This window comes from Protopterus annectens, chromosome 1.part2, assembly GCF_019279795.1.
Source record: "Protopterus annectens isolate FY-2018-M chromosome 1.part2, PAN1.0, whole genome shotgun sequence".
Taxonomy (NCBI): Eukaryota; Metazoa; Chordata; order Ceratodontiformes; family Protopteridae; genus Protopterus; species Protopterus annectens.
In genome coordinates this window covers 1,147,575,866-1,147,589,596 of record NC_056727.1, presented here as the reverse complement: position 1 = coordinate 1,147,589,596, position 13,731 = coordinate 1,147,575,866, and the positions used below count along the sequence as shown (strand labels likewise).

Here is a 13,731-nt window from a genome sequence, read left to right as displayed (position 1 = left end):
TGTGCCACTGATACCACATTGCCGTGGTCAATGCCCACTGTATGCTGTCCCTCATCTAAGGACATTGGTGACAATGGATGTATCGGCAGGATGACTGTGCGCATTGATGGGGTTGACTGCTGTGTACTGTCGATTGGCTGACCAACAACAGGCCCTGACACACCTCCCTGTGCCATTACACATGTATCATCATTATTACTATCCCCAGCAGTGGTTTCAGGTTTCCTGCTGCACACCACCAGAGCAACACCAGAACCTGTGAGAGGAAGACAGGAAACACAGTTTACAATGTGTACACAATGTTTCCACAGATGCACACGGGCACATGCACACATGGGCACATGCACACATGGGCACATGCACACATGCGCACATGCGCACATGCACACATGGGCACATGCACACATGCACACATGGGCACATGCACACATGGGCACATGCACGCATGCACACATGTGCTCATGCACACATGGGCACATGCACACATGCGCACATGCACACATGCACACATGAGCACATGCACACATGGGCACATGCACACATGCACACCTGGGCACATGCACACATGCACACATCCGCACATGCACACATGGGCACATGCACACATGGGCACATGCACACATGCACACTCCTCAGTACATGAGATACAAACACACACACACAAACACACCTGCAAACCAACACATAACACTGCTGTTTGAGGGTATTATTACTATTATTATCATTAGTATTAAAAGTATTGTTATTACACAATCACCAGCATGGATTGGCTGCCTTGCTGTTACTCCAGAGGGACCTGCACAAATAAGACAATTATTGTCAGTGGGCACAACTGCCATTGATACTGTGAGTATGATACAGTACAGTAGTACAACAGTTGGCTTTCACAGGTGTACTGCTGATATTGAGAATATAAATCTTGCACAATAATGTCCAGGATAACAGCTACAAACACAGTACACATCTCACACATGCATAAACTACCAGTGCAGAGAACAGTCAACTACAGATATGGGATGTTACCTGCACGCTCCATGTCCACATGCTGGGTGGCTCCAGCCTCCATCATTACGCACGTCTGTGGATGTTGTTGTTGTTGAGCTGGAGCCACAACACTTAGGAGGAGACTCCTCCAGTCTGGTGAGGGGGGGGTGTAGAGGTGCCCCACCACCTGTGGCAAGCTGTTGCCTGTGGATATCAGATGCACGCTGATGGACATTTCTAATTAAATCACTGCAGTGATGGCGTACCTGCTCATATGTCCAGTTATGCATGCCTATGTCATTTACCCGACGGACAAGGTCTTGCCAAAGTGCAGCCCTCTCCTGCTGGTTCTGGCTGGTCTGGGAAAAGAGTCTTGAAAAATCCTGCACCAGGCAATGGTGTATCTCCTCATCCTCTGCTGCTGAATATCAGGGGTTGCGCTGATGCACCATCGCCCTGGAAGGAAAAGGAAAATATGTGAGCAAGTAACATGGCACACATAATACTCTACTGTACTGATATCACTGAACTGCCATATATAGCATCTCTCTGTCTATCAGCAGATACACATGTAAATTACCACATATCAGTGCTCAGCCAACAACTGTGTGACAGTGCCTGCCACACTCCTTACAACAAACTAGTATACACCAGCACTCAGCACACTGTTTGAGGTCCAATGCACAACCTCACACTGGGGGTACGTATTAAGGTAATGGATGGGGAATATTGTCATCCCATGCAATGCATGCAATGCACAGTTACAATTTTAATGGTAATGCACCCTAGTCTTTGCGGCCATACCCCTACCTACACCGCAGTCATATACACAGAACCACAGCACAACATATGGCAATGTAGTATGTTTGTATCCCAATAACTGACACATATTTCTCTGGCCTCACACCAAGGACACACACTACCATGACAGACACAAAGTCATTCTGAGCAATCACACCATTACAGTCCTTGCACACAGTCAGTGGCACACTCATTCCACCTCACATAGTTAGTATTGCAATGAGTACATGTGTGTGTGCATTGTGTCATAGGTAGGTAGTATGCTATTGGCCCTGTGCCTATGGCAGCATACTGTTAGCAACCTTCAACTACATATGTATGTCCAGCCTTCACTAACAGTTGCAGTATGTCCCTTGCCCTATGCACATCTTCATATAAATATAGATACAGACTGCTAGCACATATGGAGGGTTCACAGTATGTAGATTATTAGATTATGTACTTTACATTACCTTTGTTTCTGACTGCTGTTTTGGATGGCTTGCTGCTGGCTGGCTTGCAGCTGGCTGGCTTGCTGCTGTTTTTTTCTTTTTATTATTATTTTTTTTTGGTCTCTCTCTCTCTCTCTCTCTCTCTCTCTGTCTCTCTCTCTCCCTCCAGTTGCTGCAATGATATTATTGCATGTGTGGACTGGGAGTATAGGCTGCTTTTGTAGGTATCTGCACATGTGCATGTGATGGCCTCTGCACCAATTGTTAGCCAGCGTTTACTAATTGCATGCAGCCTGCTGTGTGGTAATTGCAGTTCTCACTGTGATTTCAGGACAGCGCTATAAAATGTTAGGTTAGGTAGGCATAGCCCTTTCAGTTTTTCAAGGTGGGGACCATGCTGGTTTGCTGTGGACACTGTTCTGTGAGTGTAAAGGTTGGTATGTCTCTAATATCTAAGGCTGTGTTGTAGGCACTGACATGCATGTTGTACCTAAACCTGACTGTTGCTTCTTCCAGTTCATTCTTCTCCGTGTGTATGTTAACTCACACCTAATAATACTAATACTGTTTACATGGGAGTATGTGCTTTCCTGTGGGACTTGTGGATTAACTGGTATACAACAGTAGCTCTTGCAATTTGTTGCTATGGCTTTACTATTTAGCCTTTACATTCACTCCTTGAAGGCCTGCTAAGTGTCTTTACTGGAATGTGTTGCTATGGCTTTCCTATTTTCCATTTACATTCACTCCTTGTAATGCATGATATATTTCTTTCAGCAGCAATTCCTTATATGTTTGGTGTGGTTTGGTGGTACTGCATGCAGTCTGGTAAGGCCAAGGTGTGGGGTTTGACACCTACAAGGGTATCTTATTTTGCTGCTGAGCAGTAGTGAGGCCTTGTACTTTGTACTAACAGTTATGAATATCAGGCACATGCAGTGCTTGTAAACTGCTATACTGTCCTTATTTTATTAGATGGCTACATCCTTTGATATTTCTGGGTTGTACTCCTACATGAGGGTGTGCTTGTGGAAGCAATTGTACAGCTATTCAGAGAGTGTGTGACAGCAGACAGAATGATGTGCCTGTGAGTTTCCGACACTTGCAGGCCTCAGATACTCTCAGGTGTATATTTTAGCAGCCTCAGGGAATGGTACATATCAGTGGGATACACCCATGATATATTTCAGATATTCTGCATTTGTGACTGTGGGGTATTTTGAGCATATGTATTACTACACCATTTCTGACATGCAAGTAGTGTGTACTTTAACTAATTGAGAGTTACCATTACGTGGGATTCCACACCTTTCTGCCTACTGTTGGTACATTTCACAGGGAGTCAGTGGGGCACAGTTAACATTTGTTTGCAAATCAGGAACATCCCTGTAAATCAGTCACAGTTGCGAGGTCTGGCCTCTTACCTATTCAAATATGGCAGTGTTTATCCTGCTCTGATAGTGTGTGTGGTTTGCAAGGTGCTACTGTCACATTATTACCTACTAGCATGGTTGTTTCTCTTATCACACTAATGTAATGCAATTCCACAAGAATTGCCAGTAAAGATACAAGAAAAGCTTTGTGTAATAGCCTTCCTATATTCCCTTTACATTCAGTCCTACTATTTCATGATATATTGCTTTCAGCACAAAGTTATTGTATATCGGTCATGGCTTAGTGGTAAGTCGTACAGACTAGTGTTTCCAAGGTCCTGGGTTCGAGACTGATAGAGGAATTTTATTTTGCTGCTGAGCAGACTACAGGCCTTGTCATTCAGAGTGACTAAGGCACTTTTAAGCAGTTATAAGCGGGTTAGCACTGGTTTGCGCGGAGCTCACGCATGCGCAGTGCCACTTAGCTACGCGCATATTCGATTAGCTAAGCGCACACAAGCGCACACCCGCTGACTACTGCTTAAAAGTGCTTACTCTCGCTAACACCCGCGCTAATTTCTTTTAAAGAAAAGAAAATGGGGAGATAGGAAAGTGGTGAAAAGGGGGGCACAAAGAGGGTAGGACAGTAGGAAAACAAGCTCGGGATTTGCAGGAAGGATGTAGGGTAGGCCCATAGCTGCCCATTTCTTTATCAGCAACAGCTGTGCATATGTTTGTAATTTGGTGTGAAATTTGAAGCCTTCCACCCCTGAGAGAGGGGTGAGGACAACAAAATATGTTGTACAGCCAATTGTAATTACCAGTTGACATGTCCAGCAGACATGTTTGCAAAATGGGCAGCTATGTATGGGGCATAATTTTTTTGTGGGAACAGAGTGCCCTTTTTTATTTTTTTTTTCAGGTGAGAGTGGAATGTGAGGTACAGGAAGTAGGTATATTTGGGGAGGTAGGTTGGGGAGGTTAACAGACAAGACAAGACGAATACAGGGGCAGAGTATGACACATGTGGGGGGTGAACACAATTGACGGGGACGGATGTTTGGATATCGCGAGCCCATGAGCCCACAGATGGCAACAGTGGAACTGAGATCCCCACCCATGGGTAGTTGCCACTGCACCTTAACTGCCCAGAATGGGGCTGTGCTGGGGGCTGTGTAGGATGGGCAGGCACACCCGTGAGTTGTGCCACCCGTGCCTCAAGCTGGCGTAGGGGTTCAAGCACAGAATGCCTGATCTCGCTACTCACCACAGACCGGACACTTTGGAGGGTGAGTGGACGTTCTCCTCCGGCCACGCTTGCAGAGGGCGTACGAGCCCCATCCCCTGCAGCACTTCCACCCGAAGGTGGCACAGGGATACCGGAGGAGGTTCCGGCCTGGGCACTAGTGCCAGGTGCACTCGCCAGCTGAGGTGGGAGAGGTGGGTCCGCTGGAACCCGCCTTCCCTGTTGTCCTATGTTTAGCAATATTTTATGACATTTTGGGTTAGTAACAAACGATACAATTCAAAATTAGTTGTAACAGCATGCATCAGTATTCCCATTAACCAAACACCCATGAATTCCAAACATTGAACAGCAAGCATAACACATGCATATTTTGAACAACAGTACACAATCCAACAGCATGCAGGGTTGATTGATGGCAACAGGCCATCAGGTTTCGATATGTGAACAGGGCACATGCATCAACGTACATGCAAATATGTATGAACCAACAGGACAAATGTCCATGGGAATTAATTGTGAATACACATACCCATTTTGGTGTGGAATGGCATTATTTGTGAAAATAGGGTAGGGTGAAGAAATATTTCATTAACAACTTCAACTACCTATACATATGCTGTACATTTCTAGTAACTGCAGATATATATATACCCTACAGGTCTTAGTACAGTTTCCTATATGTAACCTTAGGAATGTTGGTGATGGGAATGTTACTGCTGCATTAATATACATTGCATTTTTATTCATACACGTTCATATCTGGCTGTGTTCAGGAACAGCATCCTGCTACATTTGATTTATATGGCTCTACACAACTGTGGATGTTCAGTATTTCATACAACCATACTATCTCCATATTGCAAGGGTACAGCAACATATCCAAATTGTGGGACAGACACATTCCAGGTTCAGTACTTTATTACACCCATTTCACTCTTTGGTTGTGGCTGTCTCATTCATTTCATTATGTACTGACTACAGTATAACTTTATTCAAGACTTATTACAGCTTTCTTGGTCGATTCATACCTCTTTCTCACACTCTCGCTTGTTTTATTTTTACAATTCAAGATGGTACTTAATTCTAGGTGTTATTAACATTCTTTACTTGGTTACAACAATTCTTTCCAACAGACTCACTTGTTTCACATGGCAGATTTTAAAAGGGGATGTATTTGACACATGTCTATCGTGTTTAGCTTGTTTACCAGTAATTTTCAGGCTGAAGCAAGTTATCTGATATTACAATACAGGTGGAAAATCTCTATTTCAGACTTGTTTAATTTTTATTTCTGGATTACAGGCTGCATCACTTATCTAATCATACAGTACTAGCAGAATCTTTCTTCTAGTGTTATTTGAACTTTATTAATATGTCACAACACTGAACTCTTTTACAAGCTGTCTCACTTATATTCTATAACAATTGCAGCAAAATAATTACTAACCTGCGTGGTGGAGCAACCGCACCAGCCTATCATCATAGGCTCGCCAATTCACGGAATGCACACCTGCAGCTGTAATATAAATGAAGTAATATTGGAACATACATCTCCATAATTTCAGCTAGGATAACTTCTTACATACTTAATTACATGGATACTTACTCAGTCGTGGGGTGTTGGGCATTTGCCGGGCCTCCTAGATCCAACAGTTCAGTTGGTCCTGCTTTCGTCTCTTCAGGTCCCCATGGTGGTGACAGACCTGTTCACCAGTCATTGGTATGCCTGTGGCACTGGTGAGATCATGTGCCAACCGGTTCCATGCCTCTGCCTTGTACGCACCCCAGATAACCTGGCCCTGCATGAGTTGAGCCTCATGATCGTGGACTAGGAGCCAAACCATATATTTGGACTCCTCAACACCCCACCTCTGTGCTCGGAAGCGACTGCCCTCTCCTACACCTGCCATCCTGACTGCAAATAGGTTCCACAATCAGTTATGCTGTGTATTCCCGCCTATGGGGCTTATATATGCCATTTTTCCTGCACTTATCTGTGATTGGCCATTTTGGAAATGTATCAGCTTAAGAAAACCTGCTTTGTCATGCTTCTATTTCCATTCATTCCTATATATATGCTAATACTGCATTTCTCAGTATAACTGTCATGGCTTAGTGGTTCAGTACTTTGACTATGATGCACAGTATCCTGGGTTCAAGCCTGGGCATTGCTTTTTTTATTTTACTACTGTCTAGACAGGCTAGGAGGTGTGTCTGTGTAAAGGCAGCTTTGATACAGCTTGCTCAACGTTGCCCGCCGGTAAGCCGGTTGGCGCGCTGCGCAGCTCCGCGCAAACAGGTTACTCTGGTTAACACGTTATTTGGCTATGAGCACGCATATTACGCTGTGTGTAGTGTTGCTCAAATACGGGCACACAGTTTCAGCATGTTAAAGTGCTGCTCAACTCCGGGCATTCATATTACACCTGTTAAACCACTGCTCACCTGCGGGCAGTCATACTCACCATAATTTCAGCTAGGATAACTTCTTACATACTTAATTACATGGATACTTACTCAGTAGTGGGGCGTTGGGCATTTGCCAGGCCTCCTGGATCCAACAGTTCAGTTGGTCCTGCTTTCGTCTCTTCAGGTCCCCATGGTGGTGACAGACCTGTTCACCAGTCCTTGGCATGCCTGTGGCACTGGTGAGATCATGTGCCAACCGGTTCCATGTCTCTGCCTTGTACGCACCCCAGATAACCTGGCCCTGCATGAGTTGAGCCTCATGATCGTGGACTTGGAGCCAAACCATATATTTGGACTCCTCAACACCCCACCTCTGTGCTCGGAAGTGACTGCCCTCTCCTACACCTGCCATCCTGACTGCAAATAGGTTCCACAATCAGTTATGCTGTGTATTCCCGCCTATTGAGCTTATATATGCCATTTTTCCTGCACTTATCTGTGATTGGCCATTTTGGAAATGTATCAGCTTAAGAAAACCTGCTTTATCATGCTTCTATTTCCATTCATTCCTATATATATGCTAATACTGCATTTCTCAGTATAACTGTCATGGCTTAGTGGTTCAGTACTTTGACTGTGATGCACAGTATCCTGGGTTCAAGCCTGGGCATTGCTTTTTTTTTATTTTACTACTGTCTAGACAGGCTAGGAGGTGTGTCTGTGTAAAGGCGGCTTTGATACAGCTTGCTCAACTTTGCCCGCCGGTAAGCCAGTTGGCGCGCTGCGCAGCTCCGTGCAAACAGGTTACACTGGTTAACGCGTTATTTGGCTATGAGCACGCATATTACGCTGTGTGTAGTGTTGCTCAACTACGGGCACACAGTTTCAGCATGTTAAAGTGCTGCTCAACTCCGGGCACTCATATTACACCTGTTAAACCACTGCTCACCTGCGGGCAGTCATACTCAGCTTGTTAGAGCGCTGCTCAGCTATGCGCACTTATAAATTTTTTTTTTTTATTGTGTCAGATTTCTTCAAAAATACATGGCCCATTTCATTACATTTTACTTAAATTATATATATATATATATATATATATATATATATATATATATATATATATATATATATATATATATGTCAGGGGATTGTTTTGTGCTTATTTCACTAAAAATAGAAAATGATGTTTGGGGCTCGAACCATGACTACCTCCTCTTTGGCTGACGTCTCTACCGCTACACTATTGCTACTTGGCCTAATTTGCATATTTAGATCTTATATGCTTTTCCAATGACTGCTAACTGTGGCTGAGTGAAGGGCACACCCGCGCAAATGAGCACAATTATGGGCAAACATTTTTGAAATTATAAAAAAAAAATGAAACTGTTGATTTTTACGTTTTACATTACAGTTGGGTTTATAGTCTGTGGGGGCATGTGTGCTGTTGTGTTTCTTGACATTTCCGCGGACTCGCTCATGGGAGTTTACTTTCAGGACTGTGACTCTTCTGGGGGCGTGTCCCTTTGCAGAACTCGCTGTTCAGACACGCCCCCTACTTTCCTACACGGACCGTGTTAGCCTAGGGTGTGATTCAGCATGCCATCATGAATATGCATGGCATGCCAACGTCACACCGTTTAACTGCAGCCTCCGTGTAACACGTATTAACTCTTAGACGGAGGTTTCGTGAATCCTGCCCAGTGTGTTTGTGTGTGTGTGTGTGTGTGTGTGTGTGTGTGTGCACATGTGCGTGTGCATGTGCGTGTGTGTGTGTGTGTGTGTGTGTGTGTGTGTGTGTGTGTGTGTGTGTGTGTGTGTGTGTGTGTGTGTGTGTGTGTGTGCGTGTTGTATGTGTGTTTGCATGCTCAGGTACATGCATGTGTGAATATGAACATTTTCTTACTCAAGATTCCTTTACTGTTGGTAAGATTGCATTGGATATCAGTGAGAGTGAAGTGTTGGGGAAAAACTGCAGAAAATGTCCAATTTGTGGAATTCTGGGAATCTATCAGTCCATGGACTCCCAAGTAGCGCTGGTACTGAAAAAATATCAGAGCACCGGATTCTATGCAAAAGTGTGGAAATTAAATAGTGATACAATTTCTGATGTTTACCTCTTGCACAGAATGCATGACATTTTTGCCAGTACTATTGACCTAAGGGTTACTGGCAGGTATCCTCAACAACCACAGGAAGGGACAGATCAGCTTTTGTAACCCTGTTAGGGCTGTATGTATATTCACTAAGATGCCATTTGGTATAAAAATATCCCATCAACTTTCCAAAGTGTGGGGATGATGCTCTTTATGACATAGAGTATATCATAATCTGTAGTAAGTCATAGTAAGAACAAGTTCAGCATGGCATAGATGTGTTCATAGGTTCATAGTTTCATAGGTAGGTACTAGACTATCAGCCCTGTGGCCTATATAAGCCTAGCCAAAAAGGTTCACTGGCTTTTGCCACCCAAGAAAATTATTTTCCTGTGCCCCTGTCGAGCAGAGCCACAGAAGGGACCCCCGGGGTGAATTTCCTATTTCCCATCCAATTGTCAAGATTTTTCTTAAAGAGGGCTAATGAGGAGCTTTGTTTGACATGAAAAGGTAGTCTGTTCCAGATCATGGGAAGTCTCTGGGACATGAATCTATCCCTCCAGCATGTTCTGTTTATTGTGGTAACAATATTTAGTTCCCTGGAGCATGTAGTTCAGAGAGCTTGGGATTTCTTTAAGTGTAGCATGTCGAACAGCTCTGGGTTTGACATAGCTTTGTATGTTAGGCAGAGATTGCCTCTGAGTAGGCGATATGCGACAGAGTAGAGCTGGAGTTTTTTGAGACGGTCTTTGTATGGAATCTGTTTGAGGCCAGTAATCCTCTTAGTAAGGTATTTCTGTGGCCTTTCCAGTTGTTGTAGATGTCTTGTGAGGTACATGCCAAAAGGGGCATTGCACTCTATAATGGGTCTGATGAGGGATTAGTTTAGAGGAACAATGACCTCCTTTTTTCTGGAGGAGAACCCCTTTCTGATGAGGTGTGCCACATAGAAGGATTTCTTGACTACTGTGGCGATGTGATTATCAAAGGAGAGACTACTGTCCACCTGTGTCCCAAGGTCTCGTATCACATTTGGTGTTTAGTAGGCTACTGCCTATGTGGTAGTTCATAGGTACAGAGATTTTCCCAAAGGAGATGACAATGCACTTCTTGGCATTGAGCTTGAGGCCATGACTTTGACACCAAGCATCTGTCTCAGTGAGGCCCCTTTGTAGAATGTTCACATCATTAGGTGAATCTATTATGGCTCCCAGTTTGCAGTCATCTGCGAACTTCATTAGCCAAAGATCTTCTGTGTTAACCTGTACTTCAGAGAAGTAGATGCCAAACAGGAGAGGACCCAAGACTGAACCCTGTGGTACTCCACTTGTCACTGGTCTGAAGTCAGATTTGGAGTCAGCTACTTTCACTGTGTGGGCTCTGTCAGTGAGCCAGTTGGCCACCCATCTTGTGACATAGGGATTTATGCCCAGTTTAGTGAGTTTATCTATAATCTCAGAGTGAAGGATGGTGTTGAAAGCCTTGGCAAGGTCAAGTTAGGCTGTGTGCGACAGCTTATCCTCATCCACGGCTCTGGTGACTGCTTCAAAGAAGTCAATCAGGTTTAGGAGACATGATCTACCTTTTACAACCCAAACTGTTGAACAGACAAAAATAGTAAGGTTAACCATTAAGGCATATAAATGTTAAGTAGGAGTAGGAGACGTGTTGTGGACATCAGCTGGTGGTCGCAACACATGGCCCAAGCCTGCCACAGAAGAATGCATGCAAGTATGACCTACCCCATTAACAAAAAAAGGAAGGGCATTTTTAGGAAAAATAGGATATTATAGAAAGTTTGACTCTCATTTCCTCTTCATAAAGTTTTTTTTCTGAAAAAGGCCAGCTAAGTTTATATGGCCTCAAACTTGCATTCAGGCATTCCAGAAGCTCAAGGAGGCCTTGAGTGCTGCCATATACTAGTTAGTCTTGATTATAGACAAGAATTTATTGTGTAGTAGATGTTTCAAACTATGGATTGAGGACTGTACTTTACCAGGTTTCTGCAAAGCAAAAGAACACCAAGCAATACATCTTTGTTGTAGATTTCAGCCAAAAAGAATTTCCATGCCATTGTGGAAATACATAGTGTAAAATCCAAAAAATCTTTTAACTCTTTCTTTATGGTGGAAAACTCTCAGTAGTTACCAATCATAATCTCTTATGGTAATTACACAGAGCTGGTACAAAAATTGTTAGATTCTCAGATGGAGTTTAGTGTTGCAGTCCCACACTATAGCAATTAAGTGCCAAAGTAGCACCATTAATGCAAATGTAGATGGTCTGCCAGGAAAAAAGAGCAGGCAGTAGGACATGAAATACAGCTTTACCAGCCTTCAGTTTTGTTTATTTTCTGGGTCTTAAGAAAACTTCCATGAGCCTAAACAAAGAGGAAGTTGTGTGCGACAGCTTATCCTGCAATTATCTTTCATTAAAATATGCCGAGAAGACACAATTCATAAAAGCTGTATTAGGTTGAGTTAAATATAAAGATTGTTTTAGAAAACATGACAACTGTATGAAAATAGTGGTTACTGAAGCAAATAAACGTAGCATGTAAAATGGACTGAACATAAACATGTGCAAGAGTCTGTATTTGTCTTTGCTTTAGAAGAACTGCAGAAATCTTGAAAATTTAAACTGTTCCTTCTAAATATTATCATAGTTTTCCCAAAGAATTACTTTATTTTGCTCTGCATCTTCACCCCCAGAATTAATTGACTATGGAAAATAAAGATTACTCTTTGAATTCTAAATCAAAGAAGTAATGCAGATAATGAGACAGTTTTATTTTCATAGAACAACTGTTAGCAGCAGATGTTGAACATTGTCTTCTAGAGTGTATAAAGGGGACTTTGGAGGCTGATAGTTCGCGCCTGGGATTTATTGATTGCAAGGTTTTATTCAGCTGCTAAATTATTGTAACAGCCAGAGACAGAATACAGTAGACTTTCAACTATTGGAAGCTCGGGATTGAACTAGCTGTTGTTTTTAAATGTCATCTGTATCTCTGAATCTGTGATTTTATATTTCCTTGTGCAAGTATGTATTTTACAACATGCATTACTTTTATTTATTTTATGGAAGAGTTCACTTCAACAGCATTCATTTTGAAAAGATTGGGGCTGGTGGTTTATGTCTGGTATAAGGTTATGTTTATAGAATTGATGTATTGACTATTGACATATACATTTCAAAGAGTGACTGAGTAAGCTATTGCTTATATGCTTAAGCTAAAGACATCAAACAATTTTATTACTGATAGTTTATTTTTAAGAAGAAACATTTACTATGTTTTGATCCAATAAAGTACAGCATTACCATAATGACAGGAAAATGGATATTGGCACTAGAAGATATCACAAGCCCTTTCTGAGAAACAGAAACATTTTGTGTTTGTAAGTGTGTTTGCAAAGGTAAGAGTTTATTTGTTTATTTGAAGTATAGATACTTTGTTTAAGTGACGATTTTCTTTCTACTAACATAATAGTTTACTAACAATAGAGCTTTTCTTCCCAGGCCTCCACTGAAAAAGGATTTTATGCCCAGTCGGACTCTCCTGGTAAACAAATGTAAAATAAATAAATAAATAAAAAGTGGCACTTTTTTATCATGCCTAACTACCACCTGTTCAAGGATACCAGAATGTAAGCCAGAAAGATCACCTTGGTGACATTATTTAAAACACAAGGTAACAGGACTGTCAAGCCCCTGCTTCTTAATGTCCCTGACATGTTTTTGCAATCTAGGTTTGAAAGCTCTTTTACTTTCACCCACATAGAATAGATTACAGGGACATTTAAGGGCATAAATAATACCCACAGTATTGCAAAAGAACCTATCAACAAGCTCAAATTTAACATTATTAATTTTAAAAAAGAAACTAAAAATAAACAACAGGCAGAACAACCAACACAAAGAAAGGTACCAAATGGGGAAGGATGTCCATACATAGGCAAGGTGGGGGACTGAAAATTACTATGTACCAACATATCACCAACACTCCTACATCGTTTATAGGAAACTGAGGGAAACCTATACAAAATAGAGGAAAGTTCCCAGCTCCTTAATAAAAAAAAAAAAAAACAATATCAACACCTTACTAAATACACTATAGGTCATAACAATATTTATTTTATTTTATTTCATCACCAACAATAGACAATCTATTATTGGTAGTCACTTTAATATGGCAGTTAGAGTATATATCCTTATAGTTTTGTTCACCCATAGCTTTATACTAAGAAGCCTCAAATGTTGTCACAAAAAGTCTCTGCCCCAATATATATATATATATATATATATATATATATATATATATATATATATATATATAATATATATAATATATATATATATATATATATATATATATATATATATATTATATA

At 41.9% G+C, this 13,731-nt stretch overlaps 1 protein-coding gene across 1 annotated transcript in view; it reads left to right on the top strand.

Moving 5' to 3' along the window:
• LOC122792267 (angiopoietin-2-like) overlaps window positions 1–13,731 on the top strand; it is a 1,226,949-nt gene that overhangs the window by 38,572 nt on the left and 1,174,646 nt on the right. The gene's annotated exons all lie outside the window — the stretch shown is intronic.